We start from the raw sequence: 17,748 nt of genomic DNA, 5'->3' as shown, positions 1-17,748 counted from the left end.
CACCCAGCAAGTCCCAAAGAAAGAAGCGGCCAGCTGAGGTTCCAGCCAACAACTTGGCCGGGGGTGGGGGGGGGCGGTCCACAGTTGGTGCAGTGGGGGCTGGAAAGACGAGTGCCATCTGTGGAAGGGGAATGGGGGTTTTCATCAGGGGCTGCCAACTCATAGCAGCTTGGGGTGCTAGTGCAGCCAGCCTGAGCAGCGCAAAGCACCTGTTTTTGAGTGCTAAGCCTCCCCCACGTATCAGCAGGGAAGGGATTCTGAGAGACACCTTCAGTCCAGGGAATAGGAGGACCAGGCTTTCCTAGGCTGTGCAACATGGGAGAAGGGTGAGGTGGGTGGCAGTGCGTGGTGAATAGTAACATTAGGAATACACCTGAGGGTCTAGGTGGGGCCGCCCCTGGAGTGATGGCAGCAACTGAGGTGGTGCCACCAGCTACCCCTCCAGCTGGACCTGGGGACACTGGCTGCCTCCCCCAGGAGTCTCCCAGACCTTAGACCTCTCCATCAGGTCTGACCACTTTGCCCTGCCCTTGCCTGCATTCATACCTCCGCCATGACCACTGGTGGGCCTTCCTATACTGCAGACAAAAACTGAGGTGGCCCTACTCCTTACGGACCTCAAGGCACCCATGCAGTCTAGACCTCTTCAGAGGGGGCCAGGTGCTTCCCACTTCTGTGTCCCCATCTCCTGCCTCCCCGCACACAAGCCCCAACCCACCGTTGCAGATTCTGGTCACCTGCAACACCTCCCCTAGCCATTCCATGTTGGCCTGGCCTCTCTGTGCCCAGTGTGAAGAAGGAAGGTAAGTTAATGTGGAACAATCATTAACAGACAACCATATGGTTTGGTTGACACTGGGTGGTAAACTGAGGCCCAGAGAACCCAGCAAATTAGCCCAAAGGACACAAAGCAACCTAGGGGTGGGAGAAGGAAGGCCTGACCCCTGTCTCAAGCTTTTACCAGCTGAGCTACCTCACAGGTGATCTTGCTGGCCTCAGCAAAGCATGAGAAGGCCGTGTTATCTCAGGAGGTCAGAGCTTTTTCTTGCAGCATAGCATGCTCTGGCCAATGGCAAAGTGGTCCCATATTTCTGCTGGAGAAGCCTGGGCTTGAGGCTTACTTATTCCCCTGCCACGGCCACCTGGGTCTGCTTGGCACACTGTCTGGGAAAGGACATCCAGAGTACCAGGCAGGACAAGCTGTTACTAGTGCAGGGGCTGCGGCCACCCCGTGCAGCGTGCGGGAGAGCACGGAGTGGTCCAGGCTGTCTGCATGGTCTCCAACCTGTACGTGTTCCTAACCAGAGTTATGGTCTCCAAGGGGCTGATGGGCACAGCTCCAAGAGGACTATATCAGCACCAGGGGTGGTGTATGCTCTGAAACAAAGCCCACCCCAGGAGGGGAAAAACAAGGGTGGTAAGCTCTGAAGGCTCACTGACACTTTTGCAAACATCCAACTTCGTGGAGACCCTAGCCCTGTGAACTGCCAGAATCACTCACAGCAACAGATCCAGAGCATGCTGACGCCCAGCTGACAGAGGGCGCTGCCCAGGTCTCAGCATGACAGCAAACTCCTGCAAAGCTAGAGTGCTCAGCATGACCCCAGGCTGGGCACAAGCAGTACACCTTCCTAGGCCAGGCCCACCCGACACCTTCAAGGCCAGGTTTGGATGCAGCAGCAAGGCCTCAACTGTCAGTTCAGTGACCTCTTCAGTCACCTCCTCCCAGGGCCAGAGCCAGAGGGAAGGCGTAGAAGACAGGAGAAGGCCCACCTTCCCAGCTGAGGCCCACCTACGCCTCAGTCACTCATCAGGCCTGAGTTGCCGAGCCAACAGCAAGATGAGAATGAGATTTGGGGAGGATCTCGAGGGGCAGGCTGGGGAGGTTTCACTGCCCTTGATGCTGCCCAGAACCAGGAACAGTTCTCTCCGGTGGTCTGGAAGGAGTGGGTGAACAGCTGCTTATCAGAAAACATTGCCTAATTGGGGCCTAACTGGGAAGGTTTATGGGGCCAGGCAGGGGGGCTCCCTGGGGGGGATGGTGAAAGCCACTCATGAGTCATTTGAAACAGCCGGACAAAGAGCTTAAGGAGAAATGATCCCACCCAGCCTGCCAGCCATAGGTAGAATGAGCTCATGGACTCTGGGGCGCACATGAATGCGTGTGTGTGTGTGTATGCGAGTGCGTGTGTGCGTGCGTATGTGTGCATGAGAGAGGTGGAGAGAGGGAAGGGAAGGGAGGGGAGGAAAAGAAGAGAAGAGAGAAAAAGCTGGTAGTCACACAGCTGGGACTCAGAAGCCGAGCCCGGCACTCCACTGGGTGTGGAGCCTCCGCTGTGGGCCACGGTACTGCATGGGCAGACTGCCCCCTGCAGGTCAGCGAGGGAAGGGCCCAATATCTCAGTCAACATCGTGGTTGAGCAATCCCTCCAGCATCCTGGCTTAGCATCCTCACCCAGCACCCCAGCCAGCTTCCTGGCCAGCATTCAGGCCAGCATGAACATACCTTCTCTGAAGGGCCAGCACAGGACCTGTTCCGGGATATATGCCAAATGGACATGGAGTATTTTCTTCAGTGGAACACCATCTGTTCACACCACTTCACCCTCTGTGAGATGTGTGTTGGAGATGGATGCATAATAAACATTTTAACGTGTTTATTCAAATGTTTAAAACTTATTTTGATAGGATGGTAGATCCACATGCAACTGTGAAAAATAATAAAGAGACTCCTTGTACCCTTCACCTGGTTTCTCCCAGTGATAACATCTTGCAAACTATAGGACAGTGTGACAAGCCAGGAAACTGGCATTGACAAAATCCATTGGCCTTGCCGCATGCACTCATCTGTGTACATCTGTGTTTTCTTCTGTGTACTTTTATTAAATGCGGAGGTTCACTTGTCTGCCACAGTTACACTGAACATCTCCATCATTCATGCCACACACCCCTAGCATCTGCTAGCCTGCTCTCCATCTATCATTTTGTCAGCTATTTGCATGTCACCATACAGTTTGCAATCTTTAAGGATTGGCGTTTGCACTGAGAACGATTTCCTGGAGATCTATCCAGGTTGTCAAGTGTATCAATGTGTGTGTGCTCAGTCTCTCAGCTGTGTCCAACTCTTTGCAGCCCATGGAGTATGCCCACCAGGCTCTTCTTCCCGTGAAATTTTCCAGGCCAGGATACTGGAGTGGGGTGCCATTTCCTCCTCCAGGGGATCTTCCCGACCCAGGGATCGAACCTGCTTCTCTCGCATCTCCTGCATTGGCAGGCGGGTTCTTTACCACTAGCGCCACCTGGGAAACCCAAGTGTACCAATACTTCCTTCCTTTTGGTTGTTTCATAGGATTCTACTGTGTGGATATACCATTCGGTCATTGAAGAACATCTGGGCTGTGTCCAGCTTCTGGTTATTATGAATAAAACTGCTGTTAACATTTGTGTACAGGTTTTGTGTGAACATAAGTTTTATTCATCTGAGATAAATGCTTAGGAGAGCAATGGCTGGGTCATATGGTAGTTGCATATTTGGTTTTTAAAGAAATTGCCAAACTATTTTCCAGGGTGGCTGCACTGTTTTACATTCCCACCAGCAATGTACAAGAAATCTAGTTTTTTTATATCCTTATCAGTATTTGGGGTTGTCACTGTTTTTTTTTAATTTTAGTCATTCTTATAAGCATGCAGTGGTATCTCATTGTGGCTTTAATTTGCATCTCCCTAGTGGCTAATAATGTTGAACATTAATGGATTTTATTGCCTCTTTGATAAAATGTCTGTTCATCTTTTGCCCATTTTCTAATTGAATTTTTTAATGTTGAGCTTTGAGTGCTCTTTATATATTATAAGTATGATTCTTTTGTCAGATGCTAGTTTGCAAATATTTTCTCCCAGTCTGTAGTTTGTCATTTCATCCTCCTCACCTGGGCTTTTGCAATGCAAAACTTCTTAATATTTCCTTTTATTGTCATGCTTTTGGGGTTATGCCTGAGCTCTTTGCCTAGGCCAAGATTCTGAAGATTTTTCCTATTTTTTTAAATAAAAGTTTTATAGTCTTACAGCTTTAAGTTCATGATACATTTTGAGTTAATTTTTATATAAAGTGTAAGGTTTAGGTTGAGGTTCATTTTTCTGTCTATGGATGTCCAATTGCTTTAGCAACATTTGTTGTAAAGGCTTTTTCCTCCACTCAATTGCTTCTGTGCCTTATTCTTAGAAATCAGTTGTGTATATTTGAGTGGAGCTATTTCTGGATTTACTGTGGTGTTCTGTTCGTGTATGTGTCTATCCTTCTGCCGATACCACCCTGTCTGATTTCTGGATCACACTGATTTCTGGAACTATATAGCAAGTCAACATTGCATAGGGGTATTCTTTCACTTTAGTCTTCTTTTTTCAAGATCATTTTAGCTATTCAAAGTCTTGTACCTTTCCATAGTTTTATAATAAGCTTGTCTGTGCCTACCAGAAAAAAAAAAAAAAAAAAAAAACCTTACTGGGATTCTGTTAAGAATTATGTTAAACCTATAGATCAATTCGGAGAGAACTGACATTTTTGCTGTGTTAGGTCTTCCAATTCATGAACACAAAATGTCTCTATTTATTTGGGTTTTCTTTGACTTTTTAAAATCATTTTGTAATTTCAACATAAAGATTCTGCACATTTTGTCAAGTTCATAACTGAATATTTCATTTTCTTCAGAGTGATTATAAATGGTATTGTATTTTACATTTCCATTTCCACATGTTCATTGTAAGCATATGGAAATGCAATTGATTTTTGTGTGCTGATCTTACACACAATCATACAGAGTATACTTAGTGCTGGAAGGTTTGGATTTTTTTCTTTTAAAAGGTTCGTTGGGAGACTTCTCTGGTGGCTCAGTGGTAAAGAATCCAGGGGTTGAATCCCAATGCAGGAGACATGGGTTCGACCCCTGGACCAAGAAGATCGCACATGCCTCAGAGTGACTAAGCCCGTGCACCTCAACTATTTAGACCTTGCTCTAGAGCCCAGAAGCCCACAACTACTGAGCCCGTGCGCAGCAACCACCGAAGCCCGAGAGCCCTGGAGCCCACGCTGTGAAACAACAGAAGCCGCCACGGTGAGAAGCCCATGCCCTGCAACCAGAGAGTATCCCCCACTTCCACAACCAGAGAGAGGCCTGCACAGCAACAAAGACCCAGCACAGCCAAAAATAAACAAATAGAATTATTATTTTAAAAAAAGAACAGCAACCAAAAGACATTCTTAAAAAAACAGAAGGTTCATTGGGATTTCCTACTATGTCATCTGCCAATAGGAATAGTTTTAGTTCTTCCTTTCCTGTCTACCCTTCATTCCTTATATTATTACACTGACCAGAACTTCCAGTACTATGTTGGAAAACAGTGGTGAGAGCAGATATCATTGTCTTGTTCTCGAACAACAGAGGGAAAACTTCCATCTTTCACCACTGTGATGTCAGGTGCTTGTGTTTTTTTCAGATGTTATTTATCATTAGGGAAAATGCTCCTCAATTCCTAGTTTGATAGAGCTTTCTTCATGAATGGATGGATTTTTTTCAAATGCTTTTTCTGTATTAGTATAAGCATATGATTTTTCTTCTTTAGCCAGTTGATGTGATAGATTATACTGATTGATTTTCAACGGTTGACCATTGACTCTCACTTGGCCATGTTATATAATTCTTTTTATATATTTATAAGTTCATTTTTCTAATATTTTGCTGAGATGTTTTCCCCTGAGTTCATAAGGAATATTAGTCTGTAGTTCTCTCTCTCTTTCTCTTTGGTACTGTCTTTCCTGGGTTTGGGTATCACACAGGGTAATACTAACTTCCTAACATGAGCTGGGATATATTCCTATCTCTTCTATTTCCTAGAAGAAATTGTATAAAATCGATGCTACTTCTTCTGATCATGAGGATTTCTTTGGGGAGAGGGGCTTTTATTTACACCAATTTTTGAAATAGTTATAGGACTATTCAAGTAATTTATTTCATCTTGGTTGAGTTTTGGTAGTTTATAGTTTTTGAGGAATTTATTCATTTCTTCTAAGTTGTTGGATTTATGAATATAAAGTTGTTCATAGCTTGCCTTATTATCTTTGTAATGTCCCAGGATCTGTAGTGATGTCTCTTGTTTCATCCTGATCTTGATGATTTGTGTCTTCTCTCTTTTTACATTCTTCAGTCTTACTAGAGTTTATAAACATTTTTTAGGACTAGCTTTTAAAATTGATTTCTTGGAGACTTCCCTGGTGGTCTAGTGGTTAAGAATCTGCCTTGCAATTCAAGGGACATGGCTTCCATCCCTGGTCGGGGAACTAATATCCCACAGAGCAACTAAGCCCACGTGCCACAACTACTAAGCCCCCACACTCTGGAGCCCATGGACCACACTAGAGTGTTCTGTTTATGCACCACAAGGAAAGATCCCATGTGCCAAAACTAAGACCAGACACAGTCAGATAAATAAATAAATATTTTTAAATGATTTCCTTATTGTTTTCCTGTTTAATTTCATTGATGACTGCTCTTAAATTACTATTTTTCTCCTGCCTTCTTTGGTTTTATTTTCCTCCTCTTTCTGGTCTCTTGAGACAGGAACTTAAAATATTAACTTGAGTCCTGCCCTCTTTTCTAGTGTAAGCATTCAGTGCTATAAATTCTCCTACCTGCACTGCTTTAGCTGCATCCCACGTATTGTGACATGTCGCACTTCTATTTTAATTTCCAAATATGTATGCACCAGACAACAGAGTCTCAAAATCCATGAATTGAAAACTGATAGAGCTGAAAGGACATGTAGATAAATTCGCAATTATAGTTGGAGACATCAACACCCCTTACTAGACAGAAAATGATCAAAGACATTTAAGAACTCAACAACCCATTGACTGAGAAAGTTTGACACCACCTAACATGTATTCTTTGATTATATTCTTTGAAGCCAAAGATGGAGAAGCTCTATACAGTCAGCAAAAATAAGACCTGGAGCTGACTGTGGCTCAGATCTTGAACTCCTTATTGCCAAATTCAGATTTAAACTGAAGAGAGTAGGGATAACCACTAGATCATGCAGGTATGACCTAAATCAAATCCCTTATGAATATACAGTGGAAGTGAGAAATAGATTTAAGGGACTAGATCTGATAGACAGAGTGCCTGATGAACTATGAACGGACGTTCATGACATTGTACAGGAGACAGGGATCAAGACCATCCCCATGGAAAAGAAATGCAAAAAGACAAAATGGTTGTCTGAGGAGGCCTTACAAATAGCTATGAAAAGAAGAGAAGCAAAAAGCAAAGGAGAAAAGGAATGATATATCCCTTTGAATACAGAGTTCCAAAGAATAGCACGGAGAGATAAGAAAGCCTTCCTCAGCGATCAACGCAAAGAAATAGAGGAAAACAACAGAATGGGAAAGACTAGAGATCTCTTCAAGAAAATTAGAGATACCAAGGGAACATTTCATGCAAAGGTGGGCTCAATAAAGGAGAGAAATGGTATGGATATAACAGAAGCAGAAGATATTAAGAAGAGGTGGCAAGACTACACAGAAGAACTGTACAAAAAAGATCTTCACGACCCAGATAATCACAATGGTGTGATCACTCACCTAGAGCCAGACATCCTGGAATGTGAAGTCAAGTGGGCCTTAGAAAGCATCACTACGAACAAAGCTAGTGGAATTGAAGGAATTCCAGTTGAGCTATTTCAAATCCTGAAAGATGATGCTGTGAAAGTGCTGCACTCAATATGCCAGCAAATTTGGAAAACTCAGCAGTGGCCACAGGACTGGAAAAGGTCCGTTTTCATTCCAATCCCAAAGAAAGGTAATGCCAAAGAATGCTCAAACTACTGCACAATTGCACTCATCTCACACGCTAGTAAAGTAATGCTCAAAATTCTCCAAGCCAAGCTTCAGCAATACGTGAACCGAGAACTTCCAGATGTTCAAGCTGGTTTTAGAAAAGGCAGAGGAACCAGAGATCAAATTGCCAATATCCGCTGGATCATTGAAAAAGCAAGAGAGTTCCAGAAAACATCTATTTCTGCTTTATTGACTGCACCAAAACCTTCAACTGTGTGGATCACAATAAACTGTGGAAAATTCCGAAGGAGATGGGAATACCAGACCACCCCTGACCTGCCTCTTGAGAAACCTGTATGCAGGTCAGGAAGCAACAGTTAGAACTGGACATGGAACAACAGACTGGTTCCTAATAGGAAAAGGAGTATGTCAAGGCTGTATATTGTCACCCTGCTTATTTAATTTATATGCAGAGTACATCATGAGAAGCACTGGGCTGGAAGAAGCACAAGCTGGAATTAAAATTGCCAGGAGAAATATCAATAAACTCAGGTATGCAGATGACACCACCCTCATGGCAGAAAGTGAAGAGGAACGAAAAAGAATCTTGATGAAAGTGAAAGAGGAGAGTGGAAAATTTGGCTTAAAGCTCAACAGTCAGAAATCTAAGATCATGGCATCTGGTCCCATCACCTCACGGGAAATAGATGGGGAGACAGTGGAAACCATATCAGACTTTATTTTTTTTGGGCTCCAAAGTCACTGCAGATGGTGACTGAAGCCATGAAATTAAAATACGCTTACTCCTTGGAAGGAAAGTTATGATCAAGCAGAGACATTACTTTGCCAACAAAGGTCCGTCTGGTCAAGGTTATGGTTTTTCCAGTGGTCATGTATGGATGTGAGAGTTGGACTGTGAAGAAAGTTGAGCGCCAAAAAATTGATGCTTTTGAACTGTGGTGTTGGAGAAGACTCTTGAGAGTCCCTTGGACTGCAAGGAGATCCAACCAGTCCATCCTGAAGGAGATCAGTCCTGGGTGTTCATTGGAAGGACTGATGCTGAAGCTGAAACTCCAGTACTTTGGACACCTCATGCGAAGAGTCGACTGATTGGAAAAAACCCTGATGCTTGGAGGGATTGGGGGCAGGAGGAGAAGGGGACGACAGAGGATGAGATGGCTGGATGGCATCAACGACTCGATGGGCATGAGTTTGAGTAAACTCCGGGAGTTGGTGATGGACAGGGAGGCCTGGCATGCTGCGATTCATGGGGTCGCAAAGAGTCAGACACGACTGAGCGACTGAACTGACTGAACATGTATTCTTTCTAAATACCCATGGAACATTTGCTGAGATAGATATCATATCTCATATGCAAAATAACCCCCAATAAATTTAAAATAATTGAAATTGTATAGAGTGTGTTCTCTAAACACAGTGGCATCAAACTAGAAAGCAGTACCACAAAAGACACCTGGAGAGCCTCTAAACTCTCTGAAACTAGACAACGCACTTATAGATAATCTATGGGTCAAAGGGAATCTCAAGGAAAATTTTTTAACATGTTTTTCAAATTTTTAGTTTTTAATTAAAGCAGAAACAATCTATCCCTTATTTGGAGAAAAGATTTCACTTCTATAATCTACACCAAACCAGTTTTCTGAATGGCCTCTTTTCCTCCCTTGGTTTATCCACAGCTAACAGGGACAATGTCACTCCAGAGACTCCCCACATCTGTGGAGCCAGTGGAGAAAGTGGGCAGACACTCAGACTGAGACACCATTCCACCTGGACCCACAGATGGGGACTTGGTAGAGGGGGTGCTATTTGCACTTAGAGGTTATGCAGGAGTATGCTAGGTGCAGGCTGGTGTCCCATTTTCAAAGTCCCAGCCTCATGGATGGGACTCCCTTTTGGGACTAGGGAGCACCAATCCTGCATCCAGACTCTTCCTGGCCCATTGAGCCCATGCCTTCCTACCCTCCCAGGGAACAGCCTGGCCCTCCCAACCAGGCCTGGGTGGAGTTCTGACTCCACGACCACCACGTTCAGACAAGAGGCCCTGGAAAGGTGCTCCTGTTCCACGGGGCTCACTGGCCTCCCCGAGTGATCAGCACGTTCCCCAGTGACTGGCCCCAGAGTTGGGGACTCACCCCAACGTTTTCAGGTTCCTTTGAAGTCAGGAGGGACGGCTGTTAGGCTTAGCAACAGGGTCGATTCTGCCAGCTGCCGTTCCTCTCTGGGAGCCCTGAGTGCCAAATCTCACTGCTGCCGAGTTGGACCCGCATTTTCCATGGCTTCTTCCTGAAAACTCAGGCAGCCTGGACCCCGCCAGGAACATTTTGTGTGACATTTGGAAAAAGTAAGTGAAAGAGTGATGTGCTTTTGTGCCCAAGAGGTGGATGCCAGACCTGGATACCCTCTGTGATCAGTGAGGCCATCCAGCTCATGCTGGACCTCCCGGATTGGCCATGATGTGCCTACCACAGTACAGAGGCCCACAGTGCCTCTTCTTAGGACACCTCCATCTGCTTCCATTCCTTCTTGCCTACACGAACTTCCAAATGAACAACTTCACAGAGAGATGCAAGTTAGTGTGGTGGCTGGTAAAGGTGCTATTTTAGTGTCAGTGAAGGGGGCTCTTGGTATCACAGTAGGGCCGCCAGGATACAACAGTCATCCTTTCGAGCTCAGGCTCAGAAGCTGGTCCCACCCTGTCCGTGTCCCTCTCAAGTCCCAGGGCCAGCCCTAAGCCCAGTGTGAGGAGGGAAGGAAACATAAATGTCCAGCAGTGTTGAAAACTGATTTAACAAGAACTAATGAACTATCTGAAAAAGAAAGGAAAGTCACACCCTAGCTTTTCTATAAACAATTTTCAGAGGGATCAAAGAGGCATTAAAATAATGAAACTATAGGACAGCTTTCCATTGATGGGTTAGAATGGCTTTTGTAAGCACAAAACACTGATGCTCATTTTTGATGCTCATTTCTATGCTCATTTGATGCTCACTTTTAGGCCACCTGGCAATATACCTGCAAAGTTTTAACTTTGTCAAAACTTTGACCCAGTCTCTAGGCTTTTATGCCAGATAAAGAACAGAGATGAGCAAACAATCTGGGAAAGCCTAGGGATCAAAGCACTATTTTTAATAGTACAAAATTACAAACATGATAAATGTCCTCCAGAGGAGATCTTTTATCAAGTAACATTTCCAGGAAAGTTTTAATTGCTAAAAAAATACAAAAAAAATTTCTGGTTAAAGATGGACGTTTATCCCACACATTAATTTCTTCTTCCTCCTAAGGCTTCACTAAAATGATAATAAATTAATTAAAAGATACGAGGCCCATGGGACAAAGTGATCCAGAGAAGCCAATGAGAGATTACAACAAATTTTTAAAGGAAAGAAAACAGATGGGTAAGTCTGGGCGGGGTCCAGGAAACCCCTGAGAAGACAGCTGGAGTCCAAGGAGACTTATGAGCTAAACTGTGCCCCATGTTTAAATGTAGGTGCCCCAGCCCCCAAGACCTCAGAATTAATATATATGGAGGCAAGATCTTTAAAGAGGTGATCAAAGTAAAATGAAGCCATCAGAGTGTCCCCAATCCAAGGGAGGAAATGGGAATGAGAAAGGAGGAGGGGGACAGGGTGGAATGTAGGGTCCGGTTCAGGCCAGGCCACTCTGAGCCACCTGTAGGCAAGTCCCAGCCTCACCAGGCCTGTTTGTCCACCTGGGAGGTATGAGGGCTGGGTGTTTGAACCGACATTCTGCAATTCTCTGTTACATGGCACTGCCTAGGAGAGTAATACCCAAAGGTGGGAGGTAAGGCATTGGCATCTGTCTTCTAAGGCATGTTTTTTTTATCAGAATCAGCGGCAGGTGGAGACTGCTGCTGTCTGAGTCAATCCTCTGACCGAACGTGGTCCCTGGGGACCAGGGCCCAGCTGCCCTGCCCCCCGAACTTCAGGGTCTTCCTCAACCAGGTCAACATGAAGCCCGTCCCAGATGTCCGAGCTCCCCACTGTGGTTTTCCCGTCTGACCACAGCAAGCTGAGTGTGGATGTCAGTGCCTGGAGGTCAGTGAGTGAGGGCTGGGGGTGGGGAGAGAGTGAGTCAGACACACAGCAGAGAAGCAAATCATGCAGGGTCTTGCACTGAGCAAGTGGTCACACAAGTCTGGAGACCAGGGCAGAGTCCCTCGGGCTTCTGCACCAAGATCGGACTATGGGGCGAACAATGTATGGATGTGAGAGTTGGACCATAAAGAAAGCTGAGTGCCAAAGAATAGATGCTTTTGAACTGTGGTGTTGGAGAAGAGTCTTGAGACTCTTGCAATTGTCTATGGTCTGCAAGAGTCTTCCTTGGACTGCAAGAAAATCAAGCCAGTCCATCCTAAAGGAAATCAGTCCTGAATATTCATCGGAAGGACTGATGCTGAAGCTGAAGCTCCGATACTTTGGCCACCTGATGTGAGGAACTGACTCATTGGAAAAGACCCTGATGGTGGGAAAGATTGAAGGCAGGAGGAGAAGGGGATGACAGAGGATGAGATGATTGGATGGCATCCTCGACTTGATGGATGTGGGTTTGAGCAGGCTCTGGGAGTTGGTGTGCTGCAGTCTACGGGCTCGCAAAGAGTCGGACAAGACTGAGTGACTGAACTGAACTGAATGGGGCAAACAAGCAGGAACAAGGTGAATGAGAGCACATGCTCAGAGCAGAGAGCTGGCAGTGGTGGGCAGTCTCTGGCCATCCCTGCAGGGAGAGCTGACAGGCCTCTCAACACTCCTGTCAGTAGAGGAGGACGAGAACAGCCAGACAGCCCCAAAACTGGGCTGCAGTCAGCTCAGATGGAAGGACTAAGGGACCAGCAGGTTCGAGAACCTGATGATGACTGTCAACATCAAGGCTGGAATTGAGGAAAGATGGCCAACAGGGTGTCAAAGGCATTTGAAAGAACACTTTTGAGATTCCTGCTACACTGGCAAATAAAAAAAGCCGTGTTCTCTCTTCTTACAAATTTAACCCTGTATTTTGGGGACCACAGACAATTGTAACAAAGCAATCAACAGCAAAGTGCATAGCAGGCACAGAATCCCTACCAGTATCTTGGATACCTGAAAACAGTTTTGAACTGGCACTTGGGGAGGCAAGTCCAGGGCGGGAGGGAAAGGCTATTGTGAGCCTGGGGACCCTGCATGTCCATCAGCATAAGGACATGCTTTGAGAAACCTTGTCCCCAAACTCATAGACAGTAGGAACTTTGTTATCTGAAACCACACTGTTAAGAGTTATACAACCCATTCTTGCCTGAGGGACAGGAGCCTCATGGATCACTCTGACATGGACATATCTTTTTTGCCTTTTCATAGTCTTCATGGGGTTCTCAAGGCAAGAATACTGAAGTGATTTGCCATTCCCTTCTCCAGTATGTAGGTCAAGAAGCAACAGCTAGAACCAGACATGGAACAACAGACTGGTTCCAAATTGGGAAAGGAGTATGTCAAGGCTGTATATCGTCACCCTGCTTATTTAACTTATATGCAGAGTACATCATGCAAAATGCCTGGTTGGATGAAGCACAAGCTGGAATCAAGTTGCTAGGAGAAATATCAATAACCTCAGATACACAGATGATACCACCGTTATGGCAGAAAGTGAAGAGGAACTAAAGAGCCTCTTGATGAAAGTGAAAGAGGAGAGTGAAAAAGTTGGCTTAAACCTCAACATTCAGAAAACTAAGATCATGGCATCCAGTCTCATCACCTCATGGGAAATAGATGGGGAAACAGTGGAAGCAGTGACAGACTTTAGTTTCTTGGGCTCCAAAATCACTGCAGGTTGTGACTGCAGCCATTAAATTAAAAGACACTTGCTCCTTGGAATAAAAGCTATGGCCAACTTAGACAGCATATTAAAAAACATATTACTTTGCCAACACAGCTCCATCTAGTCAAAGCTGTGGTTTTTCCAGTGGTCATGTATGGATGTGACAGTTTCACTATAAAGAAAGCTGAGCACCGAAGAATTAATGCTTTTGAACTGGGGTGTTGGAGAAGACCCTTGCGAGTCCCTTGTACTGCAAGGAGATCAAACTAGAAAATCCTAAAGGAAATCAGTCCTGAATGTTCATTGAAAGGACTGATGCGAAGAATTGACTCATTGAAAAAGACCCTGATGCTGGGAAAAACTGAGGGCAGAAGCAGAGGGGGACAACAGTGGATGAGATGGTTGGATGGCATCACCAACTCGATGGACATGAATTTGAGCAAGCTCCAGGAGTTGGTGATGGACAGGAAAGCCTGGTGTGCTGAAGTCCGTGGGGTCTCAAAGACTGAGCAACTGAACTGAACTGAACATGGACAAGCAGTTGGGTTCCAAACCTGGTATGGAAAGCAGGGTTCTAGGGTACCCCCCACGATCCCCACCCACAGGTGTTCGCACCTTGCATAAGCCTCAACCCTTGAGCGGGAATGAACCTGTGATTGTGATGGGGTCAGGTTACTGACCAGTTGGCACTGAGAAGCTGAGTATCTAAGTGCATGCATGCGTGCTAAATCACTGCACTTGTGTCCAGCTCTTTGCGACGCTATGGACAACAGCCCACTGGGCTCCACTGTGCATGAGATCCTCCAAACAAAAATACTGGGATGGGTTGCCACGCCCTCCTCCAGGGGATCTTCCTGACCCAGGGACTGACCCCGCATCTCATGCCTGTGCATTGGCAGGTGGGTTCTTTTCCACTAGGGCCACCTGGGAGGCCTGAGTGTCTAGGTGGGCCTGACCGAATCAGGTGAACCTGTAGCTGGACCTGTCCCTCTCTGAGGTCACACAGATTGGAGGTGTAAGGGGCCCAGGGAGGGCCAGGCTGTGAGAATGCTCACTGGCTTCTGAGAGCAGTCCCCGGTCGCAGCAGTAAGACGGTAGAAGCCTCAGCCCTAGACCCACAAGGACCAAGGTTCTGCCAGTGGCCTCTGGGGTGTTGGGGTAGCTCTTCCCCAGCCCATCCCCCTAGTGAGAATGTAGCCTGCCCACGCTTGGTTTCAGCTTGACGACACCCTGACCAGAGGCCAGACGCATCCGGGTGCCATCTACAGAATGAGATGATGCTCAGGTTTTAAGTGCTGACCCTGTGCTAATTTGTTATGTGGCAAAAGAAAACTGACTCATCCATTACAAAGCTTAGATCAAGGGGTTTCTTCAGACATGACTTTCCACATCAATCCAAACTTATGGGTTCCAGCAGGTGAAGCCTGCATGAGCAACATTTCTCTGAAGACAGTGCCATCCATTCTCAAGTGACCATTATTCCTTCCCTCCAGTCCCTATCTTGCCCCCACCCCACAAAGATGTTGGGAACCCCAATTGCTGACAGCACACGGAGCTGACCCTAATATCCCAAACCCTCTCAGAATTGCTCAACACAACACCAGGCCCTTTCAAAGGCCCCTCCTCCTCCCTAAGACACTTCAAGATTTCCCTTGGTCTCCCTGGCAAGTCAATGCACCCAGTGTGGCTCCGTTATGAGGGTGCCCCTGCTGGTCTTTATCTACCAGACTTTATCAGCAGGTAGAAGGAGCATTCTGAATGTTCTGATCTTATCTTCTCCCACCTCCTAAACCTGCCTCTTGGACACAGAGATCAGTGATGGATCCCTTCTTTGATTCTCACACGCACAGATAAACTAATCCCAGGGCCATGCAGGGGAGGATTAAACCCAGACTACATCTCTAGGCAGGTAGAGGCAGCCTCTCCCAGTCCTGTGTTCCTTGAGTGTCAGGTCCTTCCATGCCACCAGGGCACGGAATGACAGAAAGTGCAAATGTCTCACAGTGGCTTTTATGGGTCTGGGCCCTTTGTTCTGGAGCATCTTCTTAAAGCATCTTCCATATGTGCAAGCATTCTTTAAGCATCTTATGAAAATCATGAACTGACCCAGACCATTGCTGTCTTTGCTGTCCTTCACTTCCCCGGCATGTTGCAGTCCATAGGATCGCAAAGAGTTGAACACAATTGAGTGACTCAACAACAACAACAGCAAATAACTGCCCCTGACCCTCCTCAACTTATACTTCGTTGTTGTGACTTAGTCACTAAGTCATGTTTGACTCTTTGTGACCCCGTGGACCGCAGCATGCCAGGGTCCCCCATCCTTCACTATCTCCCACAGTTTGCTCAAATTCATGTCCGTTGAGTCAGTGATGATATCTAACCATCTCGCCCTCTGCTGCCCGCTTCTCTTTTTGCCTTCAATCTTTCCTAGGGGCTTTTCCAATGAGTCATCTCTTCACATCAGGTGACCAAAGTATTAATGCTTCAGCATAAGTCTTTCCCATGAATATTCAGGACTGATTTCCTTTAGGACTGTCTAGTTTGATTTCCATACAGTCCAAGGGACTCTCAAGAGTCTTCTCCAGCACCACAATTTGAAAGCAACAATTCTTCAGTGCTCAGCCTCCTTTATGGTCCAAGTCTCACATCAATACATGATTACTGGAAAAAACACAGCTTTGCCTATAGGGACCTTTGTCAGCAAAGTGATGTCTTTGCTGTTTAATATACTGTCTAGGTTTGTCATAATTTTATTTACAAGGAGCAAATGTCTTTTAATTTCACAGCTTCAGTCACCATCTACAGAGATTTTGGAGTCCCCCCCAAAAATAAAGTCTGTCACTGCTTCTACTTTTTCCCCTTTTATTTGCCATGAAGAGATGGGACAAGATGCCATTCGTTTTTTTGAATGTTGGATTTTAAGCCAATTTTTCACTCTCCTCTTTCACCTTCATCAAGAGGCTCTTTAGTTCCTCTTCACTTTCTGCCGTTAGGGTGGTATCATCCATATATCTGAGGTTGTTGATATTTCTCCTGCAATCTTGATTCCTTGGCAGAAAGCTGGAATCCCCAGAGGACAAAGAGCTGAAAATGCCAGCCATCTCAGAATGAAAAGGTCAGAGGCAACACTGGTCTGGGTCAATTCATGGTTTTAAGAAGATAGCATAGGATGAGCTCCAGCACAAAGGCCGCTGTGAACCATTTACACTCACTGTCATTCCGTGCTCTGGTGGTATGGAAGGCACCTGACAGGCAAGGGACGTGGGGCTGGGAGAAGCTGCCTCGACCTGCCTAGACATGTAATCTGGGTTTAATCCTCCGCTGCATGGCTTTTGCATGGCCCTGGGATCAGTTTATCTATGGACATGAGAACCAAGGAATGGGATAAAGGCTACTGGACACCATTCACCATATGAAGCAGAAGTAGCATGATGCTATTACCTAGGTCCTTATAGTCACAGCTATGGTTTTTCCAGTAGTCATGTATGAAAGTGAGAGTTGGACCGTGAAGAAGGCTGAGCACTGAAGAAATGATGCCTTCAACCTGTGGTGCTGGAGAAGACTCTTGAGAGTCCCTTGAACTGCAAGGAGATCAAACCAGTCAATCTTAAGGTAAATCAACCCTGAATACTTATTGGAAGGACTTATGTTAAAGCTGAAGCTCCAGTACTTTGGCCACCTGATGAGAAGAGCCTACTCAATGGAAAAGACCCAATGCTGGGAAAGATTGAAGGCAGGAGAAGAAGGAGGTGGCAGAGGATAAGATGGTTGGATAGCATCACTAACTCAATGGACATGAGTTTGAGCAAACTCTGGGAGATAGTGAAGGACAGGGAGGCCTGGCAAGCTGCAGTCCATGGGTTCTCAAAGAGTTGGACACAACTTAGTGACTAAGCAACAATGACAACCACATTAACAAACTGTAGAATAAAAACCTTATGATCATCTTAATAGATGAAGAAGAAGCTTTTGACAAAATTCAAAACCCGTTTATAATGAAAAAAAAAAACTCCCCAGAAGATGAACTTAGAGGGAACCTACCTCAATGTATTAAAGGCCATATATGACAGACTTACAGCTAACATCAT

The sequence above is a fragment of the Dama dama genome, chromosome 9, assembly GCF_033118175.1.
Source record: "Dama dama isolate Ldn47 chromosome 9, ASM3311817v1, whole genome shotgun sequence".
NCBI classification, from domain to species: domain Eukaryota; kingdom Metazoa; phylum Chordata; class Mammalia; order Artiodactyla; family Cervidae; genus Dama; species Dama dama.
Note: the sequence above shows the minus strand (reverse complement) of the source record.